Raw genomic sequence first — 27,607 nt, 5'->3', positions numbered from 1 at the left:
TGGCTGGAAGGTTTAGAATAAATCTTGACCTCTGGCATTGCTCTGGGCAACCCTCCAGACCATCGTTCTTCGCCTGCCAAGCCATTACAAAAGGGGAAAAACCATATGCAAATCAGGCTTGGTCCCACCCCCAAAGGGGTAGTCCAGCCCGAACTGCTAGGTCACATCCCTTTTGCACGAGACCACAAGCATCCCCAGACATGTTTCAGCCTTGTTGGGCGTCATCAGTGAGGAGTAGCTTGGGTCTCTAGGCCCAGCAGGCAAGGGACCCACGTCTGGGCATACCCTTCCCACTCGGGGTGACAATAGCAAAACAAAAGAGTTGATGGCTGGAAGGTTTAGAATAAATCTTGACCTCTGGCATTGCTCTGGGCAACCCTCCAGACCATCGTTCATCGCCTGCCAAGCCATTACAAAAGGGGAAAAACCATATGCAAATCAGGCTTGGTCCCACCCCCAAAGGGGTAGTCCAGCCCGAACTGCTAGGTCACATCCCTTTTGCACGAGACCACAAGCATCCCCAGACATGTTTCAGCCTTGTTGGGCGTCATCAGTGAGGAGTAGCTTGGGTCTCTAGGCCCAGCAGGCAAGGGACCCACGTCTGGGCATACCCTTCCCACTCGGGGTGACAATAGCAAAACAAAAGAGTTGATGGCTGGAAGGTTTAGAATAAATCTTGACCTCTGGCATTGCTCTGGGCAACCCTCCAGACCATCGTTCTTCGCCTGCCAAGCCATTACAAAAGGGGAAAAACCATATGCAAATCAGGCTTGGTCCCACCCCCAAAGGTATAGTCCAGCCCGAACTGCTAGGCCACATCCCTTTTGCACGAGACCACAAGCATCCCCAGACATGTTTCAGCCTTGTTGGGCGTCATCAGTGAGGAGTAGCTTGGGTCTCTAGGCCCAGCAGGCAAGGGACCCACGTCTGGGCATACCCTTCCCACTCGGGGTGACAATAGCAAAACAAAAGAGTTGATGGCTGGAAGGTTTAGAATAAATCTTGACCTCTGGCATTGCTCTGGGCAACCCTCCAGACCATCGTTCTTCGCCTGCCAAGCCATTACAAAAGGGGAAAAACCATATGCAAATCAGGCTTGGTCCCACCCCCAAAGGTATAGTCCAGCCCGAACTGCTAGGCCACATCCCTTTTGCACGAGACCACAAGCATCCCCAGACATGTTTCAGCCTTGTTGGGCGTCATCAGTGAGGAGTAGCTTGGGTCTCTAGGCCCAGCAGGCAAGGGACCCACGTCTGGGCATACCCTTCCCACTCGGGGTGACAATAGCAAAACAAAAGAGTTGATGGCTGGAAGGTTGCCATAAGCACAAGTTCAAGCCCCAAAACAGGTACCACAGAGGCCAGCACTGGTACCTCGGTATTTACAAGCACCACAGAATCCAGGGAACACACAGCAATTAGCAAAGATACAGAACAATGACGCAGAAGCACATGTGGACTCAATGGTGGCAGTTCCCTTCAGACAATTGGGAGGAGTTACGATGGTGGGGAACAACCCCTTTACAGGGAATGGAATGTTATTATACCCTCAATAAGACAGCCCACAGATGAACTTGATGTGTCCCATCCTGTCGATCACACCCAACCCTGCAGAGGGACATCGCATAGGTGCGGCAATAGGTGACAAAACGTTTTTCCTTTCAGCATTAGGGAAGGAGTATTTTCATTGTCAGGCGATGCCATGAACACTCAAGGATCCTCTGGAACTCAGGAAGTGGTTCATTTCACAGACGATATCTCATTTCCTATGGGAGATCATGATCTATCTCTGCCTTTACTTTACTCTCGACAGACACCTGGAAACATACTGGGATGAGACATCATGAGCAGACTGAATGTGACCATTTCGTTCACAGACAAGGGAATAGTGTGCTCTACACAAGGAATAGACATGCTCAATGTAAGACAGATTGTTCAAGCATATTGTGGTCGCACTGTACAAAGGGGGGTGCCAGTGGACGCAGAAATGTTCCAGTATTGAACTGGCATTGCCATTGCATGGCTTCCAAGGATTGCAGGGAAGTTGTGGTGAGTTCCAAACGAGTACCCATTCAGGCCTGAACTACCAATGAACGATGAGGAAGGAACCATAGTACCAATAGAAATAGAGGCAGTGGTCGCAAGAGAGGATTGGATTGCAGTGTACAGGATGGATGACACAAGGCGAGCATGGAGAGCAGTGATTGCAGTAGCAGAAAGTTGCAGTCTGACCACAGTGACAGATGAAGAGCCTTTCAGGGAAGAAATACTAGAAATAGAGATGATATTTTAAATGAGTGTGACTTATTCGTTACAAATACGCTACAGAGAGGTACCACAGAGAATGGCAATGGCGCTGGAAGCGCCACCCCCATTTTGGGGGGAGGACATGGCCCAGGTACCCAGCACCATATAGACAACACGTCCCTATGATGTGGGTCACATAAAGAGCATAGGGAGAGTGAAGATCAAGCTGAATCCGGGAGCAATTTTAACAAGAGTGAAATAGTACCCCCTAACTAAAGAAGCAGATGAGGGTATTTATGAGACAATCACAACACTGATTGAGACGATGGGGGGGTCATGGTGTTTCATACAGGATCACAGTCATTGTCTTGAGGAATGCATTCTTCTCAGTATTACTACACCCAGACTCACAAGACTTGACCAGCTTTATGTATAGAAACCATAGTGGAAACATACAAGACTTCCTCAGGGGTACGGTGAGTCACCATCTATCTTTAACAGAGTGATACAGATGGACTTGAGCAACATACATATGGAAAGCACAGTTTTGTAATATGGAGATGACATTTTGATTTGCAGCAAGACAGAAGGTCAGTGTAGTGAGGACTGAGTACAAATGCTGACTGTGTTAGCTGACAAGGGATACAAGGTGGACAAGGCCAAGTTACAGTACTGTCAGAAGGAGGTGCTATACATTGGACAGATTGTACAGATCTGGGGTGATCTGTACAAAATGGGCAACAGATCACCCCAGAGAGAGCAGAGGCAATATGCAAAACACCTAAACCCACGACAGTGAGAGAAATGCAGGGTTATGCAACTAGTGCAGAGCATGGGTCTTTGACTACAGCACATACACAAGGCCTCTATTGGACGCCCTGAAGGAAGGACAGAAAGGAAACAAAACACTGACCTGGACCACAGAGATTGGACATGCTGAAAGAAGAAATAAGCACATCACCAGTGCTGGAGATCCCAGACTACAAAAATGAATTTTTCCTGTTTTCTCACACTGACAGGGTAGTGATGAAGGCAGTATTGACACAAAAGACAAGCATAGGACACAAGCCAATAGTTTACTACAGTGGAAAACTGTAACCAGTAATGAGAGGACACTATCAGTGGGAAAAAGCTTGGGCACCTGCTGCATTTGCAGTGGAGATGTCAACAGCAAAAACCATGGGGTGCACCACCACCCTTTACGTGGAGCATGCCCTCTTTGCGATACTACAGAAGTCAAAGAGCACACTGACTACAAAAAGAGCATCAGGGTATGAAGTGATACTATTGAATGTAGGACTGAAGATAGTGAGATGCGGAATTGTCAACCCAGCAATAATTCTAGAAGATGTCCAATAGGTAGGAGTCTATGCACACAAGTCTACAGCAAACATAGAGATGTTCATTGACACTTGTAATGTAGAGGAGGATGCACTTGAGGGGAGCGATGTGCTCTACATTGAGAGGTCTTCGACAATTGATCAGACAGATGGGGTCAGGCATACAGGAACTGCAGTAGTAAGACTGAAGGAAGATGGGACAAGTGAACTAGTAGCCGGTGCGCGACTGCCATCCCTTTATTCAGCACAAGCATCAGAACTGGTGGCCCTAATAATTGCACTGGAACATAGCACAGAGAAGGAGGTGACAGTGTACTCTGACTCCTCCTATGTGATGTCCACAGTACACTCTGGACTGTCACGATGGCTCAGGAGAGGATTCAGGAGGGCAGATGGGACTCCAGTACAGCATGCACTTCTATTGGGCAGATTGATCAAAGTAATTGCTTGGCCAAAAAGGATAGCAATAGTGAAGTGCCAAGCACACACTCAAGGTAAGATCCCATCTGAAGGTGGAACGAAGCAGCAGCCTTTGATGCAGAGTGCGCAGCATATTTTGGAGAGCCATGGGAACTAGAAGGAGCTCCAAATGCGCGAGAGTGCACCAGGAATATGGTAGTTAAGGTAGGCTTGAATGTATTGCCAGAAACAAAGATTATGGAATTGCAGGGAGCTGCACCCAGGGGAGAGAAGGAATTGTGGACAAGGAGGGGATGCACAATGTCTCCGATCGAGGCCCTATGGCAGCAGAATGACACAGGGAAAGTAGTGATGCCACCAGCTTTGTTGAACACTGCATTGACACAATTGCACTATCCAACACACACAGGGAATGAGGTCATTGCTACATGGATTGGAGAAACATGGTTCTGTCCTAATTTGGTGGAAAACGTGGCTGAATTTGTGAGCAATTGTTTGACTTGCCAGCAGTTTACAGCAAGGCATACACTGAGAATTGTGAGAGGAGCTATATACAGACCAGTAGCCACTTCCAGCATTTACATCTGGATTATGTAGACATGACGTCAAGCCCTACAAAGCAGTGGCCTCGCCTGGCAACAAGATCACCTTGATGGACAGGGCCAATGTTCAGCACCTAGGAGAGCTACAAGCGTGATCAGAACTCACACAACCAGAAGGAGGACATCCAGTGGTCACGCGCTCATGGGCAACAGAGTTAGGGATTGAACTGCTTATTGACTTAGAGAGAGGGAACACTGTCTGTTTTTGTTACTTTTCTTTTCTGCACATAACCAATGAGAAATTCAATGTAATTGTTGATGATTGTCCATATTGCCCTCTGCACATCACCCAGATACTTTCTCAAACCAATTTGTCCAAACTGTGAGGAGACCCAGCAGATTCCAAGCCCGAACCCCCAGAGTGGTTACTCTATCTTGCCTTTATAGAGTTTTTGGCTCAAACATACCCACAGTTTGAGCATGGCAATCCCTTATCCTCGCCACACTGAGAGACCCATCAATAAAAAAAGAGTGTGAAGAAGTGTTTGCATTCACAATAAGTGATTACTTGGTCTGCGGGGCTTATGAGCATTTACAATACTAACCAAATAACGCATTTCTCTATGCATTTCAGGCGGGCAACTATATCTTCAAGCTGCAAGGATCAAGCAGCGTAGGTGAAAATGAATGATATATTAAAAAATGTGATGATTCTGTTGGTCTTACTTATTCCTATCGGCATTACTGTATTTGAATTTTGGAAAATTACCTGCGATGCTAGTGCTATCCCTGTACCCTCCACTAACATTCCCCAACCCAAGCAGGCAGAAATACCATGTCAGGTGGACAGGAAAGTACTGCTGATAAAGTAAGGAGAGGTACATGTATCTCACCGACACTGCTCAAGCATCTAATAACATTTGGTACAAGCACATGACCAAAGTGGATAAGGAAACCACCGGGGAGAGCTGTTATGTCTGCTTTTTAATCCCCTATGCCACGAGTGCCTCCAGAATGTGCATAGCAACTGAAATACCTGCAGCAAGAGCACAATGCTTAATGTACCTATCGATGGTGACATCTCAGGGAAAGTTCCAGGCGAAGACAGCGACATTAAGGTTGATGTCCAGAGCAACATTCCAGTATGAAGACAATTACATAAAGACTTTAGACAGGATGAACAATTATTGGCAGTTAGATGAAGCTATACAGTGCATAACTGACGGGTCTGACAAGGGAGAATCAAAGGCTATCACCCTGAATGAACCACCATGTCCATGGACAGGAGTGCAGGAGACAGGAGGAGAGCCAGGTTGCTGGGAGAGACCGCAGATACTTGTGTATGGCCAAGCATACACAGAAGATGGATGGAAAGATTGTGTGGTGAGGAGTAAAGCACTGACACTAGCACAGTTGCCAGTGAACAAGGTACAGGAAGAAAATGACAAGTGCCTGAAGGAATGGGAGGTGAGTGAAAAGCTACTGACAAGGGTGGAAAATTAAGCTGGTCCGATGCCGATAAATACCCTCAAGACACCTGCACTGTGTTATCAGAATAATGGTGAAGTTGAAGTTGGCGAGAATGTCGGATGCAGGAGAAATGAGAAACACACAGCTATGAAAACAGGAACAGCAGTACTAATGGATCACTACTGGGCTTGCGGACCTAAAGCATACGCAAATCTGCCACCCGACTGGGGAGGAGTTTGCTCATTGGTACATATCTGCATGCCTTCATTGGTCGTGCCAAAGAAGGATGTGAAGCTCAATAAGTTCCCGAAGATGGACAAGAACAAAAGGAAGAAGAGATCAATTGAAGTAGTACCAACAGCCAAGGCAGAGAAGGCAGAGATGCCAGTAGGATTAAGCAGAGTAAAGAGAGGAGGAAAGTACTTCTCAGAAGCATCAGAAACAGCACTAGATGAAGTGCCAGCAGAACACAGACTGTTCAGCAGGACGAAGATGTTGTTTGTGTCACTGATACCATCCGTACAGATGTACACAAACACGATATGGTTACAAATTACTCATTGGGATGTGATGGTGCTGATCACCTCTACAGTGAATGGGTTCAACATGATAAAATAAGAGCTCTGAGCAGTAAGATTGGTGGCACTCCAGAATAGATACGTTCTGGATCTGCTCGCAGCTATGGAAGGTTGAGTTTGCGCAAGAATTGGGAGTTCCTGTTGCACGTTCATACCTGCCAACAACGAGGGCAATGGTACACTGTCAGAAGTGGTACTCCAGCTATTGCAGATGCATGCCAAAATGGAGGAAGAAGCAAAGGGTGCTGGAAAGGACCAGAGCTGGATAGCATTCATTTGGTTGTGGATGCTGTCATGGCTGTCAGACGGAGTGAAGGTGATTATGGGCGCATCAATAGTAGCAGCGACTTCGATGTGTGGGATCAAGATCTACATGGCAAAGTGCAAGAAAACAGTGGAGGAAGCAATAGGAATACAAGTCCTGATGGATGTAAATATAGTAGGAGCAGAGGACGAGATTGTGGCAGAAAAGAACAAAATAAGTGAAAGAATTGGACAATGCAAACTGTTCTCACTTGGAGCAATGATGTTGGACAACCCATTTTATTCAAAGTACTATGAAGTAAAGTGGGGTTGGTGTAACCCTGAAGGAGTGTGCTGTTACATGAACTGGTCATTTGATGATCACCCAAACTACTATGGGCACCTCAGAGGAATAACGAAGATATAGAAGCCAAGAGCAAAAGGACTGTTGTATAAGGATGTGGTTGACAGGTCGACCTGTGGAAACAGAGAAATTGATATGAGGCCGGGAAGCCCAAAGGAAACACACCAGCACAGGTTACAAAGAACATACAAAGTGCTTTATTCAAAAGCTACAACAATTACCAAAAAAATCAATTGACAAACGGATAGCTATTCGGCCCTCAGAGTAACAGAACGAACTATCAATGGTAGTTCGCCGTGTTAGTGTGAGAGACCGTACATTGGGATACTCAGGTTTTTATACTTTTTATCCAGCTCTGGCCAACCCCCTCGCGGGTTAACCATTCTTAGAACCAGGCCTAGAGTTCGTTGCCAGGTCAATCCCATAATGTATGCATCTTGATCAGTTTCGCTGATACAGTTGTTCATTTACACACAGGTCAGGGATAGGACAAGGTCTCAGTTCGCGACCCCAACAAGTGGCCTGCAGGCATATTACTAATTCATGTGTGCGGAGGTCACAGCGGCCAGAATCCCACTCGAAATGTCATTCGGCCTCCATTTTGATGTTCAGGGTGACTTCCACACTACAAGAGAACCTAAAATGGCGGCTAAATCCAAGATGGCGATTTACACAGTACATTAAGGTCAAGACCTTGCCGCGGAATCTATTTACACAATGTTTTAGACAACTTGGCGTAGGCCAACACACATTCAAACAATGCAATAGGAGGTATAATATTATTTCGATTCTGACAGACCCTCCTTTTGGCCTATGCCAAGTGCTAACATCATTCCTAATACTTTTGAACATAACTCCATGTGCTATCATCCATAGATTCTGCATCATTGTCTGTAATGTCTATAGCCATTAGGTCGATCATCAAAACCTCTTGTAACATGAATTCTTTAGATGCTGTATCTGGGGCATATATTTTATGCCCTATTGTGCTCACTGCTTGAGCACAACACCCCCCTATCATTCCACACATACTTGGGAGGCATTGAAAACAGCAACAAAGGAATAGCAGGATCCCAAAAATAACCAGAATAACGGAAAGCACCTTCCAACCCCAAGATCTCAAAGAATCCCAGAACCAAGTACTAAGGTTCCAGTCTCCTACAGGGATATGGACTTCAGAACTGAGAGTATGCAAGTTCTGAATTGCTTTAAAAATTGTTGGTGAGGAGTCTGGTACGAAAACACAACAAGCGGACCCCACTAATTTGCATACTCCACCTCGTTCTGCCAAGATGACATCTAATGCCATCCGATTTTGAAGTGCTACCAATCTTATTGCCTTTTGCTCTAAGGTCATATTTGTAGAGTATGTCCGTGGTCCGGTTGATCGTTCTCTCCAGTACCCTTGCTAATCCCCTAATGTTCTCTGAGTTTGTTATTTGTCCCCAAAAGGGCACAACTGATTTCGCTATGTCCCCCAATACTTGCCCAGGGGTATCTCCGTTGTCGTCACGCCGCGGGCGAGCCTTAGAAATCTCTAATGTACTTACTACAAATACCCCGGGTAACAATATCCCTAAATAACAGGTTCCCTGCCAATCCTTGGGCAACCAGGGAAATGCTAAACTACCACAAACAAAATAAACAGGCCCCCCTACATACAGAGGCCTGTTTTCCCCAGTCAAATTTACAATGTTTTTACAAGCTTCAAAATCTCCCATTGGCCTAGTGCCATTTCTCTGTACACAGAAGGGAACCGAGTCAGGACTATGATTTATAGAATAAGAAGGAGGTACAGCGTCCTTATTGCCTATCGGAGCCATTTTAAAGGAAATCAGAGTTTGAAAAGGAAGAGATAGTTTGTCAGACGGCCTAATAGAAGCAACGTTAGGTTTACTTCTATTTGCGAAAAGCGAGCATCCCAGGGGAGTCAATTCACGTTTCTCGAAATCATTTAAATTAGTTCCATCAAAGTTCCCTGAGATGCTATCATTCCATCGGCCAAAGAATAGTGCTCTAAGGGAGGCATAGCAAGCAGTCGTTAAAGGTAGAGGATGTATATACCATCCCTGTCCCTTGTTCCCATGTTGCGGTAAATGAGTACAAATCCAACAATTACTCTTATTAAAAATGGCATGAGTAGCATTCATTACTATCATCAGAGTGTTATTATGATACTTTTGTCTATGTTGGGAGTCTCTAGGGGACAGAGTGTGAAGGTTTACAGAGGGAGTCAAAACAGTTGGTACGATCTCGGTCGGTAATAAAGGTTTCAAAGGATAGATTTCTTCGAAATACCAAAGTCCTACAGCAGCAGTTGCAAAAATAACAATAATCATTATCAAAACACAACAGTACGTTTTCGGGGCCCAGGCACATTGTTCATTGTTCGATTTGGTCACCCCCTTATTTACAAGTCCAGTGCGGGGAGCAGCGGTGAAGGTGGCAGGCATCGTAGTTTCTCAATTGACGGCCCCAATGTTCGTTGCTGGCGACGCTACGTTCGCGTGATTTCTTAGTCCTTCCCAACCCTAGCCAGCAGAATCCCTTTTGTTCAACAACATTTTCTCATAACAAGACAATTTCCAATCACTTCCTTTTTTCCAGATGCACGAAACTCGTGCCGTAGTTCTATTTTCTTGGTTGAAGGTTGTACCTGGTGGTACCCAAAATTGTCTGGTCCGGAAGCAGAGTATCGTCACTTCCTGAGGGAAGCGACGTGTCGGTGGCGACGGAAGTCGCAGAGCTCGAAACAGTGTTTTCCGGAAGTGATTTTTCAAGAGAGTGCGGAGATGAAATGGACTGTTCCCCAAGCTCCTCAGGCTCAGAGAACTTCTCCGACGCACTCAAAGCGCTGTTTGCTACTCCAAGATCAGAGATTGTAGCGTCAGCGAGGGGTTCTGCTTCTTCTGTAGCGTGTGGCGTCGGGTGAGGAAGTTTCTTGACGTGCGTCGCGTGAATCCAGTTCTTCTTTCCAGCCACCCGCACTGCTGTCCTGGTGACCAACAACACCTGATGGGGTCCCCGCCAGCGAGGCGCGAGACAGGAAGACCTCTCGTAGGCCTTCACTAAGACCCAACTTCCGGGCTGTATATCGTGTCCTGGGCCCATGAACCGTACAGGTAAAGCTGAGTAAACCTGGTGATAAATGAAATACAGGTTTTTAGTTAACTGGTTACAGTGGTCTACAAGCAGTACATTTTCCACCTCTTTCAGGGCTTTAGGTTTCGGGAGACCCCAAATGTTAGCAGGTCTCCCCATCACTACTTCAAATGGAGAAAGCCCAGTTCTAGTCTGAGGTGTGGTACGCATAGCTAATAACACAATAGGTAAGGCATCTGGCCATTTTAGTTTGGTATCTGCACATGTTTTTGCAAGTTTATTCTTTAGAATACCATTGTGTCTTTCCACCAACCCAGCGCTTTGAGGATGTCTAGCTGAATGAAATCGTTTCTCAATACATAGGGCTGCACATATTTGCAAAATTACTGCTGCGATAAAGTGAGGACCATTATCCGACCAGATTATCCTCGGGAGCCCAAATCGAGGAAAGAATTCTTTTACCATAATCTTTGCAGTGGTCATGGCGGTAGCATCTTTGACGGGGAAAGCCTCGACCCATTTACTGAAGGCAAAAATAATTACAAGAACATATTTTAGATTATTACATCGTTTCATCTCAATAAAATCAAAGTGAAGAACCTCGAAGGGGACAGAAGGCGGCCCAAAGCTTCCCCTTGGAGTCGCTGTCCCCTTCCCCACATTGTGCTGTAAGCAGATCATACAGTTCTGGACGTGCCTCTTTGCAGTTTCCAGAATCTTGTCATTCACCCAAACCTGTTCTAACATTTTCGTGATCTGCTGGGCACACACATGCGTAGGACCGTGTGCCATTGTAACCATTGCCAATACATATGAATCAGGAAGCAACCATTTCCCTTCGGATGTATCCACCCAACACCCTTCATCATCCAGTTTCCCCATTCCTTCAGCCCACTTTTTAGATTCCTCTATCGTGGCATCAGTTTGAATATCTCGCACAAACCCAATACCTTCATCCATTATGCAAGCATGTCTCATTTCCCTCGAGGCATACATGTCCGTGCTAAGGTCTGTGGCCGTTTGTCTGGCTATCAAATCCGCAAAAGCGTTCCCTTTGCCCACATCATCTATGACCTTGCGATGTGCTGCACATTTCATGATCGCTAACTGTTTAGGGAGTGAGAGTGCCGAAAGTAATTGCACTATCAAGGGGCCATGCTGGATCTTGGTCCCATGTGAGGTCAGGAACCCTCTTTCCGACCAGAGCTTTCCAAAGTTGTGAGCCACCCCAAATGCGTACTCACTATCAGTATATACATTTACTCTATGCCCTTGGGAAAGTTCACATGCTCGGGTCAACGCTATAATCTCTGCGGCCTGCGCGGAGTTATGCGAAATTCTCTTAGTTTCGACAACTTTGCTCAATGTAGTAACTGCATAAGCAGCTGTAGATGTACCATTCGAAAGTTTGAAGCAGGAGCCATCACAAAACAGCTCCCCTTCTGCATTATCCAAAGGAGTATCTATGAGATCTATGCTGCCCTTCGTTTCTTGTTCAGTGGTATACAGGCAGTCATGTAATTCTTCGTCACCGCAAACAGTGTTTTGCGGGAAAGGTAAGAGTTCAGCCGGATTAAGAACACAACACCTCTTAATTTGAATATGAGGGGCAAACAGAATTAGTTCATACCTTGTTAACCGCGCAGAAGTGAGGTGTTGCGTTTGGGTTTTGTTCAATAGAATATCAACAGAGTGAGGTACCATCAAAATCAAATCATGGCTTAGGACCATTCCCTCACTTTGTTTTACAGACGCGGCAGCAGCAGCGACAGCGCGCAAACATATTGGCAAAGCGCATGCGACAGGATCAAGGGCGGAGGAGTAGTAGCCACACTGCCTATTCTTCCCTCCATGTTCCTGTGTTAACACAGCCAAAGCACATCCATCACATTCATGCACAAACAACACAAAGGCCTTATCATAATTTGGAGTACCCAGAACCGGTGCCGAACATAGCGCGGTTTTGAGAAGCTCAAATGATCGTTGATGTTCCGATTCCCATGGCAGTGGCAGAGAAATGCCCTTCTTCGTCAAAGCCAACATCGGTTTTATCACTAGTGAGAAATTCGGGATCCACAACCTACAGTAAGAAGCCATACCTATCAGGGCTCTGACTACCTTCTGTGTATTTGGAACAGACATGCCAGAAATGTGTTTTATTCTTTCAGGTGTCAATCTTCTCCCCTCCTTTGACAGGAGGTAGCCTAGATAGGCAACCTCCTGACAACAATATTGAAATTTTTTAAGCAAAGCTTTGTGACCATTTTTAGCTAGATGAACAAGCAACAATACAGTGCCTTCTTTACAGGCACTCTCAGAGTCTGCAGCCAAAAGCAAATCGTCAACATATTGAAGCAGCGTGCAAGTAGGTGGCAATTCAAGGGTGTCGAGCTGTTCTTTCAAGGCTCTACTATAAATGCTGGGACTTTCAGTATACCCTTGGGTGCCCTTGTAAATGTAAATGAGCGTCCCCCCAAGGTGAACGCAAACAGATATCTGCTTTCTTTATGTATAGGAATACTAAAGAAGGCGTTTTTTAGATCCACAACGCTAAAGTGCGTAGCCGTAGCAGGGATCATTGTCAATATCGTCGTCACATCGGGTACAATAGGAAATTGTGGGGCGACCACTCTGTTAATGGCACGGAGATCGATTATGAACCGGTATGGAATTGCATTGTCGCCTTTCTTATATACAGGCAAGATCGGACTGTTACATAAACTACCTGTAATCTCCTCGATCACCCCACGATGCACAAAATCGGAGACAATGCATTTCAAAGCACGTTCGCCTTCTACTGATATTTTATACTGCGGGGTGCGTGGCAGTTTCACTCCATGTTTCAGAACTATTTTTACAGGCTCAATCTGTAACACTCCGACATCATTGTCGTCCACTGCCCACAAACATTCTGGGACAATGCTAAACTCGGGGGGGTAAAGGTCGAATCAAAAACTGAGAATTAGGAAGTTGCTGTGGTGAAACCGTCAGCCGTACTCCATCCGAAGAACAATGAATTACTGCGTTCAATTTCTTTAACAAATTCAACCCCAGCAAATTCTCTCCACAGTTTGAAGTGAGAAGAAAAGGACAATGGTCCGTGAAGGGACCCAAAGAAACGGATACCAGTGCAGAAACCGGACAGACAGTTGGTACACCAGAAAACCCTACGGAAACATTTGTTTGCCCTGACAGTGGGATGTTTGGAACCCGAGAATGATCAATGGAGCACTTCTGTGCTCCAGTGTCAATCAAAAACTGGTGTTTCCTATTCCCTACTAATAATTCAACGTAGGGGCCTTTCTGATTAACGGGAATAGGTGAAGGTTCCAAACCCTGCTTCGGGCAATCCTAATGAAATAGAGCCTCGTCAGAAGGAAGCTCTTCAGAAAGGTAGCAGCAGAAGGGTGATCAAATATGTTCCTCGAGTCCATACTCGAGGTCTGATTTTCCCGTGAAAAAGGTTGCTGAGAATCTTGTAAAAGCTGACCTCTGTCAGGGCCCCCTGTTCCAGGGCAGCCCCTAGGTCGTCTACCCATACCCCCAAACACACTGTTTGACCTCTGGCGAAGGACAGGGCACTGTGCTCGCCAATGACCTTCCTGGCGGCAATAAGCACATTGATTAATATTCACAGGACTCAAAGGAGCATTTCCTTTTGGGACGTGCTGACCTCTAGTCTGTGTCGTGCCTCCTCTGGGGTTTCTAACAATTTGCTGTAATAATGCTTTGGTTTTCAAATCTCCCTTTCTCTTTTCAATTTTTTCCTTCTCATTATTAACACGGTTCTCATAATACTGAGCCATGTGCAAAACCTCAGATTGAGATTTTGCCTGCCAAGCGCTCTCAGAGGACATAATCTGTGACTGGATGTCAAGTAACAATCCACATACAAATTTGTCCACGAACAACCTCTTCCCCGACTCTGTACCTAAATCCTGTCCACTGAAGTCAGAAAATACCTGCTTGAATCTATTGAAAAATTCGGTGGCGCCTTCAGTTTTACCTTGGACACAGGCCGTAAGCTTGTCCCAAATAATCCTTTTCTCTGGAATTATAGTTTTTAGTTTTGCAACAATTCTATCAGGCAAAGTAAGTATTACCTGTGGTGGTTTCTCACCAGCTGGTCTTTCCCCATCAATTCTAATCATATTAGCCCACGTATCTCCCAACCCCGCACATCGTCTATTGTCCGAACCTGTTTCCATACATCTACGGGTAGGAGTACAGGGAATAACAAGTCAATGTCACTCAAGGTGAACACAGAGGACTGTAAAACGGACTCTATTTCTTTGTAAAACCCCGTCGGGTTTTTCCTGATATCGGGGACTGATTGTCTAATTGTGTTCACTTCCTGTCGTGAAAACGGGACGTGAACAAATTGCGATACATAATGTGCAGGGATATCCACAGCGGGGGCACCAGTCCCAGCGTTGGCGGGGATCTCAACCTTTGGGACAAAGGTCGGAGGAACCTCTCTCATAGGCAACTGAGATATAGGTACCTCCGGCCGCTTACTAAGCAATAGAGCCAGGTCGAGCGCTAAGGCAGCTGTAGAAGTGTCGGGCAAAAAATCCCTTTTACAAATCCCCAATAATTCTATGGGGCAACTAACCCTCTTTCTTACACATTCCTCTTGCAGGTGCTGTACCATCATCTGAATTACCTTTCTTTGCATTTCTACTGTATACTGACTATACGTGTCATACACTTCGTCTGGCGGTATCGATGAATCCGAGATCCATCGAACTGCATCTTTAGTACAAATTCGTACTTCCTCAGGTGCCGCTCTGCGGCACGGAAGGAACCGTGTCTGTACATATATTCTATTATCTTCGTCGTCCTCATCTCGCGATTTTTCAAAATCTTTCCTAAACTCAAACAATTTTTCGACATGTCCATATACCTTCTGCTCCGTGTCCCTTGAAAGTGCCAAAGCATTCAGATCTCTCACCCCTTGTGGAAGATCTGAATTTTGTAATCTACCCCACATCACACACAAATGAGTCCCCAAACCTTCGATAAAAACATTTTTCTCGGGAAAACTATTCAAATTAGATAATGTGGAAAAAACATTAACTTGATCACCTTTCTCCATGCAATGCTTAGCCCATGCAAACAATTCCTGTTTCTTATCTGCAGAAACAGTACTACGAGTCAAAATCTTTGATCCTGCACCTGGATCGACTTCAGTCAATACGGGGCCACTCGGGAGCGGAGGTATAGGTAAATTTAATAAAGGTGCAACTATCGGTACAAAGGGAAGGGGCGGCGCGATAGGCGGAGGAACAACAACCAAAGGACTAGGAACAATAGGCTGTACAGGGGGAACAGGAATAACAACAGGAGCGACAACAGGAACGGGCAGAGCGCCCAAAATAGGGGCATACGGAGGTGGCGCTGAAGCATCAGGCCTGCGTTCATTTAATAACTTCTCAATAAATTCCTCAGAAACATGGAAATCTTTAGAGGGGTACATTTTCTGGATTCCGAGTGAAAAGGCTCTATCCATATTTTTAACTCATTCTGACCGCTTTTCTTTATCATATAATAATGCTTTTTCGGCGTTTGTTTTATGACGACGTGCATGTTTATCCCTACTTTTAAGCTGCTGTAATGCTTCTTTCTTCCAATTCTGTAACACGTCAAAGGCTGCTGGTCTAGCCTTTTTCTTTAACAAGATCGATTCTAAGTATTCAATACGGGGGATCTCAAAACTACCGTTGATTGGCCACTGAAATTCGGAGGCATGTCTGGTCTGTCTGTGCCAAATATCATTAAATACTATACTTCCAATGCAATACTTACAGTACATAGTACACGCCGGCGACCCCTCCTGTGGTGCGGGGCGGCTAAATTCCAAGGATTGTCGATCGCTGCGGAACAGAGCCCTAAAGCAGCTAGACAATTTCCCAGGCATTTCACAAAAAATTGGTGTTACCTGGTTCAATAATTGTGTCTGCAGATACAATACGCCAAGTTCAAATTGCCAGGGTTAAATTAAGAGCCGGGTCACGACTGCACCTGACCAAACCTAAGGAGGACCGTACGGTTTACCAAAGAACTTACCTAACGAATTTTACCTTGTGTTTGGTGGTTTCGGCAAATCTGCCCGCCTCAAAATTGGACCCTCGTCAAGATGCCGTGTCAGACCACACGACTATCGTCTAAGGATCGGATCGTGCAGCGCTGCCGAGGTATCGTGTCTCGATCGGTCGGGCCCGCAGAATCACACCGTCCGATCCCGGGTCGATAGTCTGCGTCAACCTTCAATGATCCGGCATCAATCTTGAGGGTCCCTATTCGGGCGCCAACTGTGGAAACAGAGAAATTGATATGAGGCCGGGAAGCCCAAAGGAAACACACCAACACAGGTTACAAAGAACATACAAAGTGCTTTATTCAAAAGCTACAACAATTACCAAAAAAGTCAATTGACAAACGGATAGCTATTCGGCCCTCAGAGTAACAGAACGAACTATCAACGGTAGTCCGCCGTGTTAGTGTGAGAGACCGTACATTGGGATACTCAGGTTTTTATACTTTTTATCCAGCTCTGGCCAACCCCCTCGCGGGTTAACCATTCTTAGAACCAGGCCTAGAGTTCGTTGCCAGGTCAATCCCATAATGTATGCATCTTGATCAGTTTCGCTGATACAGTTGTTCATTTACACACAGGTCAGGGATAGGACAAGGTCTCAGTTCGCAACCCCAACAAGTGGCCTGCAGGCATATTACTTATTCATGTGTGCGGAGGTCACAACGGCCAGAATCCCACTCGAAATGTCATTCGGCCTCCATTTTGATGTTCAGGGTGACTTCCACACTACAAGAGAACCTAAAATGGCGGCTACATCCAAGATTGCGATTTACACAGTACATTAAGGTCAAGACCTTGCCGCGGAATCTATTTACACAATGTTTTAGACAACTTGGCGTAGGCCAACACACATTCAAACAATGCAATAGGAGGTATAATATTATTTCGGTTCCGACAGACCAGAGGGGGGACTGAAGAGGGGTTCGGGATCCTGCCACCATCCCCTTCCTACTAAATTCATGATAAGAAAGAAGGCAATCACGCGTTCTATTTTGGACGCATTACAAATGGACCTATGATTGACAGATACGTTCCGAGGTATCCCCTCAGCCAGCCATACCGACCAAGGCAGATGCAGATCTATCAATCCATGAATGAGGAGCCACAGGTCATGATAAGAGACATCTGTATGGACAGCTTGGACTAAACATCAAGAAGCCATGCTGCTGACGTTGTATAGACACTACAGCAAAGCAGCGTTAGACATGAAGCACACGTGCCATCCGCACTTCAGGACAAAAATGCGCACTTGAATACATGACAAACACGAGCGTACAGTTCTATAGTTAGAGGACATAAACATATACATGCTGTCATTGCTTTTATTATTTTGCCATTAGCCAAATGCAGCAACGAAGAAACCGCAAGGCAGAAGAGATCCTGAGCAAAGCTTGCAGATGCTTAAACGTGAATAACCCTATGGAACTGGAGGAGCACCTATCGGACCTTACAGAGGCAAGTGTGATTAACCTATGGAAATGTAGTATAGCATGGAACACTGTAGAAACCGCATTAAAAGGTTTAGGAAAAGTACAGCAGGCCTCATGCCTCTGAGCAAGAGACGAGCTAAGCTGATTCAGGCTGGACAGAGAACAAGATGTGTGAGACAGGACCGGCAGTCAAGGTCAAGAGATACGGATGACATTCCAATCCCCAGAAGACAAAAGGGCCAGCTGCAGAAAATACTAATAAATCCTCATAATTCAGAGCTGCAGAGCTCAAATCTGTGGTCTCTGAACACGTGACGTGGCAGAAGCAGACAATAGACAGCGATCTGCTGTGGGAAAGCACAGTCAGACAAAGACTGCAACAAGTATGCAACAGTATGCAACAAGTGTTGCGCCAGACAGGAGAGCGCTCTCATAAGGCAACGGTGGTACACACAAGTTACAATACAGACACATAATCGTTCTCATCATCTTGAAAAGGTACACAGTGAGCAGAGAACATTTTCGGGTCCCAGGTCTGTGGACGTCAGCTCTAGCCAATCACAGTTTAGTACCATAGGGGTGGGTAGCAACGGGCAAGAACCAATGCTAAATCCACAACACTGCAAAAATGTTATAGTTAGTGAATTGTGGATGGAACAGGCCAGCTCCTGACATGCAAGGGCCAGTCAAATAACATCTATAATTTCCTGTATATGTTATAAAATACTCAATACCCAACCACCCGGTCCAATAGGTTTTCTGGAGAAGGGCCCAGGTTGTGGCAAATTGCTGATGCCATTTGGGAGAAAAACCGGCCTGCGAGCTGAGGAAGAGCAAGATGTGTATGAATATTCTCTGTTCCTGTGCTGATCCCTGTTGGTTATTTCTGTAATAAACCGCAGTTTGAACTTGCCGTTGACTGAGTCCTCCATGTATCCTTGGGGAGGGTGTTCGGCACGCCAAGTCTGTGAACTTCCAGTATCCCTCTGGCATGCCTGGGAGTTCCCCCCGCAACAACCTGAAACGTGAGGCTAGTGAAGCAAGCTTCTGACACAACCCCCCACTCACATAAGCACATCTCTGAACACTCTCTCATCTGGGTAGTGTCACCCTTATTGGATTAATTGTACTCCACCAAAAAAAAAAAAATGGCTGATATTGAGTTCATGGGAATCCCTCTATTTCATTCCTGTTGGAGACTCGAGAAGTTAAGAGGGACATGTGTGCACTTAATCACGTAGCACGTTACCTAAACAAAGCTACCTATTGTGACCATGGTTAGGTGCTCTCTTGAAAGCTGTCTCCGCCTTGCAACCAGCGAGTTCAACGACTGACAGGCGGGTAGGGGGGGGGTCTTGGAGGGGCGACTTCAAAACATTTTCCTCAAAATGGGCATGGCATGAAAAAGTATAAAGATCACTGATACAATGACGGTGGACAGTCATAATGTCGAAAAAAAATGTCGACAGACAAAAATGTCGACAAAAAAAGTCGAAAAAAAAAATGTCGACTTTCTCTTTTTTTAATTATATATTTATTTTAGGGGTTTGGGAGCTAAAAAAAGGGAAAAATTAAAAAAAAAATTAAAAAAGGGGGGTTGGGGGGGAACCCCCCCATATAAAAAAAAAATGCATTGAAAAAAAAAGTCGACATTTTATTTTTCGACATTTTTTTTTCGACATTTTGACTGTCGACATTTTGACTGTCGACATTATGACTATAAACCTACAATGACTTCAGATAATATTTCTCTATGAAGTACTAAAGTAAGAGTCTGGGTAATCTGGACTAAAGACACACACCTTTAAAGCCCAATGCAATACAGAATCACTGCATTAAACAATAACACGTGTAAGAGAAATAAAACTGGAACTGGATTTAAGTACAACAGAGATAAGGACCAAAGGAAAACAAACTTTTGATAATTATGAATGTACTTAGTTTCTTCAAATCTGCCCTTTTCTTTCAGTGTCCACTCTATAACGTTATTGCAGATGTGCCATTTTTATTTTTAACAAGTCAGCCACCATGCCATCGCTCAAACTCCTTACCCCTCCACATGCCCCCTACCCTTCTCTCCCGATTCTTGCTACCGTTAAAACAGTGAGTTAAGCACTGGCTGTGGCGAGTCATATGTAGCAAATAAAACACATTTCTCCACGATCCCGTCTACCCAGTGACTATCTACGTTATACATACTAACCTGGATGCAGTCAGCCTCTTTGAGTATTTCAGTGTGTCTGACTTGTCCCTGGTCTCTGTCCTATGTATTCCTGACCCGTCCACCAGCCATTGGATCATTATTGTGATGAAATGACTTCTGCTCTTCAGGAGTACAAAGAAGAGTAGTGACTAAACTGCCTACTCAGACCCCACACCTATACAAACTAACAGCGATTCCAGTCACGAAGGTAAAACAGGCACAGATATAGCTCCTTTGTGGTAATGTCCGCCGAGCTAATGCTGTACTCTCTGAAGGGGTGTGAATGTGAGACAGTAGCAACCCAAACAGCAATAGCAGGTCCAAAATAAAAGAAGGTCAAATCAAGGCTCTAAAAAAATATATTGGGCCTCATTACATTGGCAGTATTCCAGTGGTCAATCTGCCAGAAAACCGCTAAACAGATTTACCATTACCGCCACTTGGTCTGACGAAATTACCACCGGATCGCAAGTGGTGTTATGGTTGTGTTAGTCCCATTTATGGAGTCCATTGGATTTTGATGCAATTACCACCAACGCTAATTCCACCGATTTTTATGATTTTTGGTGGTAAGGCAGCAGAATCACCTTCACCTCACTGCCAAACCAATAATAGGGTGGTGCAGTAAGGCGGCAATAATGGAATTTATTCCATTTTACAATCGTTTTTTACCACACTGGCATACTTGTAATGATGCCCATAAACTTTAATTAAACAAATCAATTATACAACTATTAAAAACTGTCTGCTACTAGATCTTTTTCAAAAAAGGTAGCAGGCGCCCCTCTCCAAAAAGAACACGGCATGATAACCTGTTCTGTGGTTTTTTCCCACTTTGAGAGTTCGCACCCATCGCTTTTTGCTCACTGTACCTTTCACAGATGGGAAATATCAATTTGCATATCAATCTTTGTCCCGCCCTCATAGGCAGTCAGCACCAAAATTCTATGGCAATTCCCCCCTGAACAAGAGTACCAACAGCAACCCCATACACGTGTTTCAGCCTTGTTGGGCCTCTTCGGTGAGATGGAGCTGTGCCTCTCTGATCCTGGAGGATCTGCCACCCCAGGAACCCCTGTCATCGCAGCTTTACTGCTGCCTTTGGCCCTCCCCTGTGCCCTACATTGGCGGCACTGTGCCTCTCATAAGAGACCGAACCAGGAAGTGTGTTCCCTTGCTCGCCGGTAACTCCTGCCATTAACCTACCTGCCATTACACCTTGCATGTCAAGGGGGATCCACCGCCCGAAGTGCACCCGTCATCATGGCTTAACTGTCACCTTTGGCCCTCCCCTACACCCTCAAGGGTCGGTGACATGAGCCTCACGCGACGCTTCACGTGAACAGGAGATGCATTCCCCTGCTTGCCGGTGACTGCTGCCATTCACCTACCTTCTACTGGACCTTTTCGACCCTGAAGGATCTGCCATCCGAGGTACCGCAATCATTGTGCCTTGACTCCCACCTTTGGCCCTCCTCTGAACCCCCCAGGGATGGCGCAGTGCACCTCATGTGATGCATCATGTGATTTTGCCTCCCCTTAATTCCACCCTGACTTGAGCGTCTGTGCCCTGGGCATTTTTTTTTAAGGGCAGACTTGTTAAGGGTAGCTTACCCTCCTGTGTGCCCCCATGCACACCTGTGCACACCCAGGCTACTTCATACCTCCCTCTACCCTCTCTTTATTTCCTTCATATTCCCTATTGTAGCCACTATCATCTCACCTTCACCATGCCATCCTCTCACTGCGTCCAATTGTTTGTTTTCCTCCTTTCCTACTTCCTCGCTAGTATTATTAACTCCCACATCTCTGGTCATTTCTCCTCCCATCCTCCTCCTCATCTGTAGTTTCGTACCCACAAACCCACCAATTTCCTCTATCCCCCATCTGTCCTCAGTCTCTTATCTCAATTGGTCTCTGGAACTCACATTCAATCTGTCACTCCACCATCCATCTTCTGCACAGATTCAACCTACAGTTTCTTTGTCTCACTAAAATCTGGATTTCCCCCTCTAACAGCACTACTCATGCTTCTCTTTGCTCATCTTCTACTTTTTCTCAACCCCCCCTCCCCTTTCTGTTAAAGGTGGTGGTGTCGGCATCCTGTTCCACCCTTTCTGGACTCTCGCCTCTACTACATCTAATCTTCCAACTTTTCTTCCTTTAGGTATCAGTTTTCCACTTTCTGCTCACCCTTCTCACTTTCCTTTCTTATCTACTGCCCCACCATCCCCTGTCCCTTATTATCATTTATTAATGATCTTGATTCCTTTCTCAACTTTCTTCTCTTTTTTCTCCTTGGCAACTTTAATTAATCTATTCCTCAGATTATTTCCTCCTCTCCTTCTCCACTTCTCTTCCTTTTCCACTTCTTCCCCTTCCCCTACTACCTCTTTTAACCATTGTGACCTTCACTTCTTTAAACCTTCCTCCTTTGTCTCCTCGCTCTCCCATTCTCTCCCTCCTCTTGATACTTTCATTCTATCCTCCCCAGACCTGGTTGCCACTGCTCTTCACTCCTCCCTCATGTCTACTCTTGACTCCCTCTATCCCTTCCATCCCGTTATTCCTTCCAATAAAACTTCACAACCCAGGCTTACTCCTTCTGACAAATGCCTTTGCTCTTCTCTTCACTCAAGCATCTTTCTGTGCTACCTTCCCTACTCAACCACCACTTCCTTCCCCATCATTCTCCCCTACCCTTCAATTCCTTCTCCTGTACTCTCCACGTTCACCTCTCTCACTGGTTCTGATACTGCATATTTTCAATCTAGCGCCCATCCCACTGCCTTCCCTCTTGACCAATATCCCATCCCACTTTAACCCCTCAGTCTTTTCCCAGCCTCTGCCAAATATTGCTACCATCATCAATTTGTATATTTCCTCTGTCTACCCCTGTCTTTTCAAACATGATACTATCATTCCCATCATGAAGAAGCCCTCTCTAGACTCTCCACTCCCCTCCAACATCCGCCCTATTCATCCTCTTCCATTTTCATCTAAGCTCCTCAAATGAATTGTCTATTCGAAACCTCTTCATTTGTGCACTTATCCTCTCTTCTCCCTCCCCATCAATTTGGCTTTTACCCGACTCACTCTACTGAAACTACACTTCTACATGTCTCGGACTCTCTTCTTACCGCTCATCACTGTAAACCCTCTTCTATACTCCTTCCCTTGATCTTTCAGCTGCTTTCGATACTGTTGATCATCCTACTCTTCTTTCCACCCTTCTTCTCTTTGCTTTTCGGGTCTTGTCCTCAAATTGTTCTGATCGATCATGCTCAGTCTCGTGAGCTGGTCAACTCTCATCACTCCATCCTCTTCTCTATGGAGTCCCTCAGGGATCCGTCTTGGTTCCCATCTTTTGTCATTTTATACTCTCCCCCCTCTTCACTCATCTCTTGTTTTTATCTCTCCTGCTCCTTCTACACCAACGATTCACAAATCCTCTTCTCCTTTTCTGACATCTCTGATCCCCCCCCTTCATTCTAGAGGAACCTCTTGTCTTCTTGCAATGCCAACCTGGATGTCCTCTCACTTTCTTCATTTGAATCCCACTAAAACTGAGATCCACTTCTTTCCTCCCTCCTCTCCTTCACGGCGCTCTCCTCTGCCATCTCTTTCCTTTCAACCTTCTTCTCTTCTCTAGCTCTGACCGAAACCTTGGAGTCATCTTCCACTCATCTCTTTCATTTTCTTCCCAAATTTCTCATACCACTCTTAACTGTTGCTTCCAGATTTTCAACATTCATCACACTCATTCTTTCTTCTCTTTCCATGTCTCTAAACTCATTATCTCATCTCTCTCTTTTTGTCTCAAATGTACTGCTCAGCTCTTCTAATTGGTCTCCTTGCTTCTCATCTAACTTCCCTTCACTAGATCTATAACTCTGCGATTCGCCTTCTTTTTCTTCTCCCTCCCGCTAGTCATCCCCTCTAAGATCTGCCTCCAACCTACCTTTTAAGACTTGAATCCTTTCTCACTTTCTTTATATTGTCTTCAAATGTCTTAGTGGCTTGGATCCGTCCTACCTTTCGTACCGGGTTTCCTTCTACATACCTACTCGTCCCCTCCACTCACAATCCAGTTTCCTCCTTGCGCCAAACTCTGATGAGCCTTCTCCCACTTTCACTCACTCTCCCTCCTAGCACCCAAGCAGTGGAGCTCTCTCCCTCTTACTATTCGCTCTTCATCCTCCTACCACATTTTTCACACCCGTCTAAACGACAGCCTTTTCTCTCTTGTACCCGGCACCTAGCTTTCTCCACTCCATTGTCTTCTTGATTGCCTGTCTACTTCATTATTATTATTGTATAATATGATCTAATTGTGTGAAGTGCTTTGGAGAAAGCACTATAAAAATACCCAAAAATACAAATACTGTATAGAATAAACTATATTGGATCGGATTGCTTCATTAATAAATAACACACAAAAATGCAGTCATGCACAAACACAGCAGCCTACATATTTTAAGGATGAACAGAATACATAATAATAAAAACCCATTGGAAAAGACTCCTTACTGTGATTGTGCAAGGAGTAGTAAGATTTAGAATTAAGTGCTGCTCAATAGCCGAGCCCTTCTCAGGGGAGCCTTCTTCGCAAATTCATATAAACAATTGATAACATTTGAGTTATTGCAATTCATTATGAAAGATAATGCCTCACAATGCAACCTAATATTAAGATTTCTAAAATGGGGGGTTAAATGTTTCCTGCCTATATTTGAGAATTGTCTGCAAAACAGTAAACAATGCGAAAGATTCTGAACAGATACTGTGTTGCATAAACACTTTTTGTTGCACACTGACGTATTCCACTTTCTACGCTCATTTAAAGGAAGCAAATTCAGTCTGTTCATTAGCACCAGTCTTCTACACTCAACAGATCTTACGTGACACATTTCATCTCCATGCGTTTTGTTTGCACTTTAACTAATATAGAGTTTCTGCGAGGGTAGGGTATTCACTTTTACCCTGATCAGGCCTTTATTCTGACTCAAAGACTTCTGCTTTACATTTATTTTTACTCGGGTCAGAGAAGAGAGCTCAGCAATATTCAAGTTTTGGATGCCCAAGGCAGGCTATAGTTTACGGCCTTCCCTGTACCAAACGTATTTATTGATATCAGGGGACCCTTCCATTTCCACCATTACAATTTAAATTGGAGCACACAATTCGGGGTGCTTTGCAGGAGAGTTCATAGTTTTTTTTTAAAATCTTGTTTTGTGTAACCTCAATAAGTGAGCAATCAGAGTAGCCCCAGATCTCACTCCCATTAAGCAGAAAACTGCCCAGTCCAACCCCGTATACACTGAGACATTTATCAAACATACGGGCACCATGCAAGTAAAACAAGCATTGGAAAAGCAAATAGTTTTTGCTTGTGTACACGTTTTAGGCATTTGCCAGCCACTGCTATTGGATGCCCAGATACTCCCCCCACCATTTTGCACTTGTGACCATCAATGGGCAGTCAATACTACTAAGGCTGTGCCTGGCAAGTGCCTTTGCCATGCCATGCTAAACTGTTGGCATTGCACATGCTTTTTTTTATAAAGGTTGCCACTACAAGGGTCCTGGAGGTAGTGAACTTAAGGAGTCGGAAAGGAAAATACTATTCACCTTTTACTTACGGTAGAAAGGGCCAGAGTCTTAGAAGATTCTCAATATGATACAGAGTGCCATGAAACTGCCACAGGGGGGCAGCACAGGGACATCAAAACAGCAGTGACATGGTTCAATGCCTATAGTTACGATACTGAAACAGATCACTGCAGGCTAAGCTCCTATCACCAGAGAAGGAAATGTGCCGGAAAAATATGCAGCTGCGCTCCTGCAAGAATTGTCTTGCACGTGCGCCTTTCCTTGTCGACACAAGGCTGAAACCCTCTGCAGGTTGCAGAACATCTATGCCCCTGACTGCTGTGTGCCTCCTGGGTCCTGTGCTTGTGTAGTTTCGATGCACAGTGATATGCAGTAACTGTACAAACTACATCTGAAAGTCATCCTTTGGTCACCAGGGCAGCTCAGACAACGAAACGTTCCAGAGCTGTATATTTCTCTCATGGTCTGCACACATTTTACTGTCAGGCTGACGTTTCTGAAAGATGGAATGAGCACCATACCCAGTGTCACACCCAGTGTCAAAAGCAATGCACATTTGAATTACTATCTCAAACATGTTTGATCAATTGGTGGTCATTCTTCTTTTCCCAAAACGCACTTTGTTTTATGCAAATCAGCCAGCATTCTAAATTCTGGGCAACCATATTTTTCAACACCTAGCCCCCCCAGCTCAGTCCCACCCACACCACTGACAATTACTTCGCCTCATCTCCCTTGCCTGCTACTAACTCTGCCATGCGGTAAGGAAGATGATGGAGTTCCTCTAGTAAATTGTTTCAATTTCTAGCACTGCATATCGCTGAGTCTAGCATCCCTAAACCATCTAGAGTAGACTATGATAATGCATTTATTGTTCAGACATATCTATGTATAAGGGCTGCTGAAGCTTTCAACAGTGCGTATCTTTCTACCGGCCAATGGGCATGCAATTTAAATGATAATCCCTACTAGCACCCAGGCAGCTTTGTTATTTTAGAGGGTTCCATGCAGTGCGACTGTTACAATTTTCGCGGTCTATTGGCCCTTGTGTGTTCACTGCTGCATGAACCAAACTCCCCTAATACACGACAAAGGTTGTCATTTATGATGTTCTACATTACATTGCTGTTAGCATTGCATTGTTTTAACTCGTGTAGGTTTTAATATGCACCCTTCGAAACAGCACGCCTTGTGATATTGTTAATAATGTTGTGCCTTGTAACACTTGCTTCAGCTAAAAGCTGCAATCACAAGCAACGAGTTGGGGGTAGATCTCTCTCCGCAGCAGGGACCTCCCTCTGGAACAGCCTTCCTGCCTCCCTGAAACTTAAGGAGAACCATCTCTGGGTCCGGAAGCACCTCAAAACCTTCCTCTTTGCTTCCGCTTTCTCTCCCCCTCTCCCCTGCTAAAATAACTGAAACTACACTAAATCTGCAACTGGGCCACTCAACGATCTCGGTCCTTGGCCCAGCCACTCTCCCCTGCACTGCCTCCCTGGCAACCCCTGCACTGCGGGACTGTCTCTGTATCCCTACAGCCCCCGTTCCCAGCACTTGTCTGCCCCTACCTTGCGCTTGCCATCAGCTGGCCCTTATTATTTATCTTGTATTCTCCTAACCCTTTACTGCACTTTCCCCTCTCCCTTTCCCCCTTGCACTTTTCCCTTCCCCTCTACCCTTGCACTTGCGGGATCTGAATGACACCTGGCCTAGTTGGATCGTTGTCTGTCTCCCCTTTGTTCCCCCCCCTGCCTCATCGCGCCTTGAAACGCTTGTGTATAGGCACGTTATAAATGCCATATCATATCATATCATGTTGTGGCATGGGGCTATTTATTACTCTGCCTTCTCCCTCACGTCTGAGAAAGGAGTTGATTAAAGGAATGTATTAATCTCCAAATTGCAAATGCCTTTTGTGCTTACACGTTTCTTGAAGGGTTAAGTGCATCGAATCAA

Source organism: Ambystoma mexicanum, chromosome 2q (genome assembly GCF_040938575.1).
Source record: "Ambystoma mexicanum isolate Mex_15411 chromosome 2q, UKY_AmexF1_1, whole genome shotgun sequence".
Classification (NCBI taxonomy): Eukaryota; Metazoa; Chordata; class Amphibia; order Caudata; family Ambystomatidae; genus Ambystoma; species Ambystoma mexicanum.
Note: the sequence above shows the minus strand (reverse complement) of the source record.